The sequence below is a fragment of the Phacochoerus africanus genome, chromosome 1 (genome assembly GCF_016906955.1).
Source record: "Phacochoerus africanus isolate WHEZ1 chromosome 1, ROS_Pafr_v1, whole genome shotgun sequence".
NCBI lineage: Eukaryota > Metazoa > Chordata > Mammalia > Artiodactyla > Suidae > Phacochoerus > Phacochoerus africanus.
The window spans coordinates 232,128,043-232,137,950 of NC_062544.1; the positions used below are offsets into that span (position 1 = coordinate 232,128,043).

The 9,908-nt window shown below is 44.5% G+C and overlaps 1 long non-coding RNA gene across 1 annotated transcript; it reads left to right on the forward strand.

The window, feature by feature from the left end:
• Positions 1-256: 256 nt before the first annotated feature.
• On the forward strand, positions 257-9,244 carry LOC125113202 (uncharacterized). Its single transcript, XR_007131382.1, has 3 exons — positions 257-511; positions 7,511-7,709; positions 8,435-9,244. It is a non-coding gene; the product is annotated as an uncharacterized LOC125113202 (long non-coding RNA).
• Positions 9,245-9,908: the final 664 nt, after the last annotated feature.

Consider the following 9,908-nt stretch of genomic DNA (forward strand, 5'->3'; position numbering starts at 1 on the left):
ATTTCTGCCACCCTCTACTCCCGCCTTTGGCAATCAATCTATTCCTCGTATCTAGGAGCTTGGTGTATGTTTGTTTTGTTTTGTTTTGCTGTTGTTTGTAAGTCTACATAAAAGTGAGATCATATAGTATTTGTCTTTTTCTGACTTACTTCACTTAGCATAATGTCTTCAAGGTCCAGCCGCATTGTTGCAAATGACAAGATTCCACTCTTATTTATGGCCAAACAGTATACCATTCTATATATATGCCACATTTCATTATCCATCCTGCTGATGAACACTTAAGTTGCTTCCACATCCTGGCTATTGAAAATAAGGCTGCTGTGAACATTGAGGAACATGTATCTTTCAAAATTAGTGTTTTTATTTTCTTTCTTCAGATTAGTATCCAGAAGGGGGATTGCTGGATCAAATATTCTTAATTCGGCTGTAAATGTCTTTGCTTAGAAGACTTGATAGTTCGGAAATGTGAAGTATTCATGGAGAATCGTCTCTCAACAAATACATGAAGGTAAAATAAAAACCCTACTTCCTCAGTAAAAATCCCTTTAGTTAAGCACAGCCCTTCAAGAACATTTTATATAATTATACTACCCCATATACATGATAGCATTTTGGAGAATAGAAGTAAGGGCAGTAAAGGAAAGTGTGGCTAACCGCCACGTTTATCCCTCTATTACTGACCACACATGGAAAGTAACAGTCTATTAAGGGACATTGGAGTCCAGGTGTTCTAGAGAATGGCAGAGTTCCCATTGTGGCTCAGTGGGTTAAGAACCTGACTAGTATCCATGAGGATAGGTTTGATCCCTGGCCTTGCTCAGTGGGTTAAGGATCCAGCATTGTCATGAGCTGTGGTGTAGGTCACAGACAAGGCTCCAATCTGGCGTTGCTGTGTTTGTGACATAGGCTGGCACCTGCAGCTCCGATCAACCCCTAGCCTGGGAACTTCCATATGCCCCAGGTACAGACCTAAAAAGCAAAAAGAGAGAGAATGGGGGTCATAGGAATGGCATTAACATATAATGTGAGAGAACATCCGCCCAGTGCACTCTAGTTCTGTGGAAGACGTGAGATAAACTCCTTCCTTCTCAAAGCACACTAAAGAATGGGACTTGTGAAGCTGGGGAGATTTACTTGGGGAGTACAAGGGTAGCCTTATTTACTCCGAGGTGTAGCTGGCTTGCTAAATGTTTCTCCTTGGCCTAGGAAGGGCCCGAACCACCCACAATCAGAGAAGCCCTGCCCTGAAAATCTTTTTTTTCTTTTTTTTTTTTTGATCTTTTTGTCTTTTTAGGGCTACACCTGTGGCATATGGAGTTTCCCAGGCTAGGAGTCCAATCTGAGCTGTAGCCACCAGCCTACACCACAGCTCACAGCAACGCTGGATCCTTAACCCACTGAGCGAGGCTAGGGATTGAACCCAAGACCTCATGGATGCTAGTTGGGTTCGCTAACCACTGAGCCATGATGGGAACCCCGCAGCCCTGAAGATCTTTGCTCTTTACCCACCTTCTTCAAACCAAAATATTTTGACTTATCTATAGATGGCTCTTTTGCTAACAACTATCTCCCTGGGCTTCACTAACAGGAAGACAGGGGACTTGTTTCTCCTGAAGATGTGTAGGAACTCTGTCCCAAGAACAAATTCCTTCTTGGTAGAGCAGTCAAGTGATTCATCAGTACTCACCTGCCTGAGTGTGGGCTGACCTTCTCCTGCCTGACCTCAGAAAGACCCTCAGGTTGCCGTTTTAGTTTTCCAGTTTCTGCCCAACAGCACACTCACCTCTTCTTCCCTCTAGTCAAGCAAGAGATCAATGATTTAAATGTGTATTGCAGAAATTTCTGGTGTGGCACAGTGGTAATGAACCCAAGTAGTATCCATAGGATGCAGGTTTGATCCCTGGCTTCATGCAGTGGGTTATGAATCCAGCGTTGCCATGAGATGTGGTGTAGGTTGCAGACATGACTTGAATCCCAGATTGCTGTGCCTGTGGCGTAAGCTGGCAGCTGCAGCTCTAATTTGACCCCTAGCCTGGCAACCTCCATATGCCATGGGTGCAGCCCTAAAAATAAATAAATAAATACATATTGCAGGGGGTGAGTGCATTTTGTGTTTTGGACCCAATTTTCAATGAGTGTGTCTGTGTGTGTTGGGGGAGGTGTTTCCCCCTACTCCACCAAGCAATACTCAGTGCTCTACAAGTCAACTCAATCCTGACAGAATCCACCTGCAGAGAGCATCAGATCCCACATGACTGTCCTCTACTTCAGACACCAATTGCAAGCCCAGATTGTTACCTCTGCTTCTGACTGGCTATAAATCAAAAGTTCTCACAACCCCCTTGGGTTTAATTAATTTGCTGGAGCAGCTCACAGAACTCCTCAGGAAACCCATTCACTCACTGGATTACCAGCTTATTACAAAGGATATTAAAGGATATGCATCAACAACCAGATGAAGAGATACCAAAGGGCGAGGCCCCGAAAAAAAGAGCTTCTGTCCTCATGGAGTTGGAGCCTTGTAAGGTGGCAGGAGGAAGCATTCTGGTTCCCCAACCTGGAAGCTCTCTAAACTGTCTCCTTTTGGGTTTTTATGAAGGCTTCATTACATAGGCATGACTGATTGAATCACTGACCTCTGGTGATTGAACTCAATCCTCAGCCCCTCTCCCCTCTACTCATGGTTGGTTCCCCTGGCAACAAGCCTCCATCCTTGGGTGCTTTCCTAAGTCACCTCATGAATATAAACCCAGTGGTAGTAGAAATAAGATTATCATGAATAATAAGAAACCTATTTCATCTTTGTGGCAGTGAGCAATTTCTGGAACTGAGGACAAGAGACCAGATATTATGAAAAAAGATGTTCCCACTACTTATACTGCTCAGGAAATCCCAAGAGTTTGGGGATCTGTGAGTCAGGAATTGTGGGTGAAGACAAAATATATATGAGAAATATAGTTTTGTCATCTGAGTGATCACAATATCACAGAGGGTAAAATTAATCTCAGGTATGAAGACGGGGCTGCTTTTCATGTGAAACACATGAAATCTTTTTTGATGGTTGAAAAAGAGTTGAATATTGGCAATTTTATATGATTTACCTAGTGGTCCTTCTGCCTCAAGAGGCAATGTGGGGGACACATCAATCGCCTAAGTCAACTAGACTCATTCAATCCTCATGATTTCAACCACAGCACCAACAGATGACTCAAGCATATTATCAACAAATTCAACTTCTCTCCTGACTCACTGGACATCCCCATTTGGATGTGATAAATGTACCTCACGTCTTATGTCTAAATTGAAATCACTCTTCCTTCCTTTTCTCTGACTTATTCATCTTATATTCCTTATGGCGCATGGCTCCAATGTCTACACAAAAGTCACCAAATCTACCCTGGAGACATCTTGTCTGCTCTCTCTTAATCTTCACCTCCAGCTGGTACACATGTATATTAATAATATCTCCTTAGTGGTGGTCAATCTCTTTCCTACCTCCCCACTGGCCTCTTCCAAGCCCTCATCCTTTCTTACTTGTATTCTAGCAAAAATCTCCTAATTGTTTTCCCAGCCTACTTATCCTTCTAGGACTCACCTCAGATGTTCTAATTCTGGGAGTCCTTATTCTGGAGCCCCCTCGCCCCCAGGCTCCGAAGCTTCTTTAACTCCCCTCTCTACTTTACTTATAGTGTCTCTTCATTTGTAAGTACCTCCCATTCCCCTGTGAACCCTGAAAAGCAGGACAGGGTGGCCAATTTCTATATTCCTAACACAGAACTGATTTATGATAGTTTCTCAAAGAATTTTTAAAACTATTATCTTATACTTTTTAAATCTGAAAATTAATACATCTGCTTGGTAAAAATTCACATAGTATAAGAAGGGAGACCACATGGCATAATGGATGGGGTTACCTGAGTTTGAACCCAGGCTCCACTGCTTACCTTCTCCATCTCTGTCTCCACATCTGTAAAGTGGAGGTAATAACAGAGACACTATTGTGTAATGATGGAGTGCAAGTGCTAAAGAGGCTGACCTCAAGTTCCAGCTCTGCCACCTGCTAGATGCCTGACCTTGGGCAAGTTACTTGTCATCTCTGTGCCTCTATGCCTAGTTTATACAAAGGTAAACTAAAGATCTAATCTTTCCTACAGGTCTTTGAATAATTAAATTAGATGATACATAGCTAGTATTTAGAACACTTCCTAGCACAGAGCAGTCAAAACATGTTAATTAATACTATTATTGATAACAGCAAGAACATTATAAAAGGGTATATAATGAAGATACTAGTTTTTCTTAATAATGACCATATTTATTAATATTTTATGTATTATTCCAGAAATACATATCTAGTAATATATTCATGGGTTTTCAAAAACAAACAGGGGTAAATTTTGCATTTACTTTTCCCCATTTACAGTATGCTTACAGACCATTGCCTAATAGCACAGATAGTTCTAACTCTTTATTTTAATGGCTTCATTGTATGGCGTTCCATGTTTTATTTACTAGTGTCATAAATTTCTTTACCAGCTCCCTCTACTATCGATAATTATTTCCAATTGTTTGCTATTGCAGTGGAGGCTTGTTGTTGAGTAACTGCATGCATCCCAAATAGTTCTCGCCCTTAATAGAAGGCAGTCTCAATTACTTTCCTAAATATCAGGGCCTTCGGTCTCCAGACTTCCTCAGTGATCTCCTACGTTACCCCATGCAAATGTTCTGGGGCCAGCTTGTCCCTAACTTGACTCTTTCTCAAGCCCTCCTACCAACACTCCCCCAGCCCCCACAGGCCTTATAGTCTTTGGGATCCAAACAGCCTAAATTTTCATCAGTTCATACTTACCAGTAACAGATTACTACTATTAAAAATGACCAAAGAAGATAATTTAGGTGGGAAAAACAAACATTATTTAACATTTCATGAGATGAACAGTCTCCTTTTGGAGAAGCTCAAAATGAGGTATAAGGCAGGAAGATTTTGTAGGTTAAAGAAGGAATGAGGGAGTAAATACAGAGCCTGGAGTTGGCTTCAGGTTGGGGGAACCATCTTTCTGGTCAAGCAAAGCATTTCTGGGGACAAAAATTTGCTGATATGGCCCCCTGGGCAGAAGCAGCTCCATGTCAGGTCAAGAGGTTGATTTCAACACCACGCAGGAAGGACAGTATGGAAATATATGTTCACAGATGGCTGCAGCAGGGAAGAAGGGGGAAGGAAACAGGTTCTTTCACCTTTCTGCAAGCGGAGATGATTTATAACTGCTAGAATCTGATAAGAAAATTTTAGGAGTTCCCATCGTGGTTCAGCGGAAACAAATCTGACTAGTATCCAAGAAGACGCAGGTTCGATCCCTGGTTTTGCTCAGTGGGTTAAGGACCCAGCATTGTGGTGAGCTGTGGTGTAAGTTGCAGATGCAGCTTGGACCCTTCATTGCTCTGGCTGTGGCTTAGACCGATGGCTACAGCTCCAATTAGACCCCTAGCCTGGGAACCTCCATATGTTGTGGGTGCGGCCCTAAAAAGACTAAAATAAATAAATAAATAAATAAATAAATAAATAAATAAATAAATAGAAATTTTAGAAGTACACAAAATCAAGTTGTATGAATTATTAAACGTCATGATTCTGTTTCGTGACCCCCTTACAAAATGACTAATTTTTCATCAATATAGAAAATATAAATTGCTACAATAACCAAGTAGTTGTTCCCCCTTCCTCCTTCCCCTGCAAATATTATACTCACCCCGCACCCATGGAAGTAATGCAGGATTGGAAGTGGAGGAGGTTGGTGGGGGGGAAAGGAAGAAGGATCCAGATGGAAGAGGTGGGAAAACGTCAGAGAGAAATTTCCCCCGTGTCCCAGTTTCACCCAGAGCTGCTTCTGCCTGAAGCCTTACAACAAAAATGGTTCAGAAAGGAAGCCAAAGAGGAAGAAAAAAAAAAAAAAAAAACCAGAGAGAGGAAAAAAAAAAAGAGAGAGAGAGAGGAAAAGAAAAATGCCACCTCTTTGTGAAGCTTTCCAGGGGTGGACATATCTGAAAAGCCAATTGTGTTACTTCCCAATTGTCCAGGTCCAAAGCCATCCACATCCAATCAGCACAAAGACAGAGACGATAAACCTACCTCACAAAAGTTTCTAGAATCTGGGCTCCTTTGCAGAGACAAAAATCGCTTGAAATAGACAGTTCCTCTCTGAAGGATTTGCTCATCGCAGGAACATATTTTACTAACTGGCAGTGGGGGGTGGGGGGTGGGGCAAAGGCAGGAGTCAGGACTGCGTCCTGGGGATCTGTCTTCTAGGGCTCTCAGAAGACACCGAGGGCTGCAGTGATCTATGGAGCAACAGCCCGAATTTGCCCTGGAGGAGCAGTTCATCTTGCTGTGTATTTCATATGAAATCAACCAGTTTTCAATCACATAGAGGTTTTCCTATTTTCATTTGCCCTGGTGGTCTACTTCTGCACAAACAGTTAGATTGGCTGAACAGAAAGACGAGCCTGTACATTACAGTGTCTGGAAATGCCAGATGTACTTCTTTTAAATCCTGGACTGCTTTTCACTGAAAAGGCCAAGCCTCCATCCAGAATACTCTGCCTGGCAAATATGCCAAGGGTTGCACCTGGGCTCCCTGCAAGTTGGGCTGCTAGCGGTCAGGACCTTGTGTTGTGCTGTGCAGTGAGCTGGGGTGGGGCAGGGGAAAGAGCCTGGGGTTTAGAGAGTTTCTAGCAACATTCTTTACTAGTGTTGCAACAGTGCTCAATGCATGTTAGCAGTTATTATGGACAATTATTAGTGGCCAAATGTCACCAGCACTAAGGCACTTTGTCCTCTAGTCCCTGGCCACTCACAGTGCATCCATGGATTAGCCTCATCTTCCTCACCTGGGAGCTTACTATAAATTCAGTCTCTCAGACCCCAACCCCAGAACCAATGAATCAGAATCTGCATTTTCTCAGGATCCCAGGAGGTTCCCACATGCAGAGCCCCTGAAGTCTAGTAATCAATACCTCCTGCCTCCCTGAAAGGGTCAACCCAGCCACTTTGCTTTATCCAGAAGGACATCCTCCTTGTAGTGACCAGTCTTCTACCACCCAAATTGAGACAGGTGGTCAAATCAAATACAAATTGACTTAATTGAAACAATGGGACAGAGTATTTGAGGCTGAGGTTAACTATCACCATGTTTAACTCCCATTTCATAGCCATTTTGCTTTCCTCTTTCTGAAAACGGTGGAGAATTATTTCAAAACAACCCACTTTCCCAGTTGACTCAAGGATGAGGCTTTCTGGTGGCTTTTTCAAAACTCCCCCTCCAAAATATTTCTTTTAAGGAGAAAAGTGTTCCTGCCAGACACACAATGGGAATATGCTCCCTTCTCACCTTTTTCTGGAGGTCAGTCACTATGCTGACAGAGCTGGTCCAAGTGGCAACTTGACCTCGGCCTTCAGTGAATATTAACAGGTCCTGCCTATTAAATGCCCCTTTCTTAAATCTGCACACAGGGGACACCAGGCGATTTGCAAGGGCTGATTTTGAACATGACCCACAATGCATTCTTGCAACAACTCTTCATCAGGACCCACCAAATTAGAAGCAGAGGCAACTATTGTTCCTGAAGCCCGAGTTCCCAGATAGAGATCTCTGCCCACCATCTGCGATGCCACGGAGACCCTGTTTAGAAACAGCAGCGCTGCCTCGACTGTGAGCTATATTCTGAAAGTGTGTGGAAAGAAAACTCTCACTCATGTTTGAGAATTTTCTTTTTCCAATTTTCTATCCTAGAAAAAAAATGTGTATGTCCACTGCATGAAAGATGTGGTCTTCATCAGAACCTTGGGTCAAGAACTGTGCAGTCGTGGACTTCATGGGAATTCCTCTGAGACCACAGGAATAAGGGGAGGGGCTGGCTGTGGGTTCCGGGAGTAGAAAGACACATCAGCCGGGGAGTTGGTATTTGCAGGTAATAGAAAACCAACTCAAACCAGCTCAGGTTGGCTTAACAACTAGGAGGAATGCTGGGTAGCTCACAGGCGAAAGGGAGAGTTGAAAACCAGGGTGTTGGGAAATCTAACAAGAGACCCAAAGCTTCTAGGAATCTCTCTCTTTACTGTTTTCGCATGTGTATGTGTGCGTGCACACGTGCACGCACGTGTGCACACTGGTGCACTCATGCTGGCTTCCTCTATGCCACAGAGAGGATGGCTGCAAGGAACTCTTTGCCTTGTTTTTCCTGTACTGTGACCCTAAGGGGTCAGCAAATTATTGGCCTGGTGGCCTGTTTTTGCACACCCCCAACTCCACACATGGCAAGCTAAGAATGGTTTTAGATTTTTTAAAAGTTGCAAGACAGCAAACAAAGAAGGCTGTGAGACAGGACCCTGTGTAGGCTGCAAAGCCTAAAATATTTACTATCTGGCCCTTCACAGAAAAAATGATCTGACTCCTGAAAAAGAAGAGACAGTTTCTCATCCCTTCCACCAATACCAGCAGAAATGGCCCCAAGAGACATTTGCATTCTGATGCCCTCACTGTGGCAGAAGAGGTCAGGGTACTCTGATTGACCAGGCTGGAGTCATATGACTGCTGGGTACCTGGAGGCAAGACAGAAGTTCTTCCAGGAAAAAGCAGGTGGCAGTTCCCAAAGGAAATGGGGAGAGCTGGGTAAGTCAATCCAACAGAAAACCTGTAGGAAACAGATGACACTCTTTAGAGAGGGCTATTTCCAAAAGTATGGACAGCGACGAGGGATGGGGCGAAAGCTGGGATGAGCACCAGGGGAAACTTAGGCCTGAAGGGTCAGGATGGAAATCGCTGGTTAAATCTAGTTAAATCTGTAGGAGCTGGAACCTCAAGATCCATCACGGGGCTGGAGAGAGGAGAGAACACAGCAAAGACCAAACTGCTGCCTGGCAGGAAGAAGTTCACTCTGTCCCGCGCAGCCTCCAGCCTCCCGCCCATGCCTCTCATTGGCCACCCAACCAGAGGCCAGGGGCACATCCTAGAGGCCAGCCCCTTGGGCACAGAGCAGCTGGAGAAGTGCCTGGAGCGGTCAGGAGAGCAAAGGGAGATGGTGCAGGCAAGACACAGAGAGAGTTAGTCTGTTCTCTGGCTCAATGCAGGCAGGGCTGGCCTCTCAGGTTTATGGACTATACAGCCAGGGGGCCTGAGCTGAGATCCAATGCTTGGTCGGTCCCATGCTCTGCTGTCACCATCTCGAAATTCTTAATCATTTTTGAACAAAGGGCCTCATGCTTCTTTCTTTCTTTTTTTTTTTTTTCCTAAGGCCACTCCTGCGGCATATGGAGTTTCCCAGGCTAGGGGTCTAATTGGAGCTGTAGCTGCTGGCCTACACCACAGCAACTTGGGATCTAAGCCGCATCTACAACCTACACCACAGCTCACGGCAACACCGGATCCTTAACCCACTGAGCAAGGCCAGGGATCAAACCTGCAACCTCATGGTTCCTAGTCGGATTCATTAACCACTGAGCCACGACGGGAACTCCAAGGGCCCCATGTTTCTGTTGTGGACTTGGCCCCACAAACTGCATAGCCAGGCCTCACTCTTATGACTGCGTGATGGCAATAAGTCCTTCTATCTCTTTTGCCATTTGGTTTCCTGATCTGTAAAGTGGACATATTTTCCTCTCAGGGTTGAAGAGCAAGTGAGGTTTGTATATGAAGTGTCCTCACGAGAGAGTGAGCCACCAGTGGGGACAGGTCCTCTCTCCCCACAAAGGTTCTTCCTCCACTTTCCTCAGACACAGACCCTTAGAGCTCTGGGCAGCCAGCTCAGGGAAAGAGAGTGGGCCCTATATGGCAACTCATCTAGAAAGAATCCTGTCTTATCCCAGAGCTGATCAAGAGGGTAGAAGTGACAGAGGAAGGAAGGACTGACTG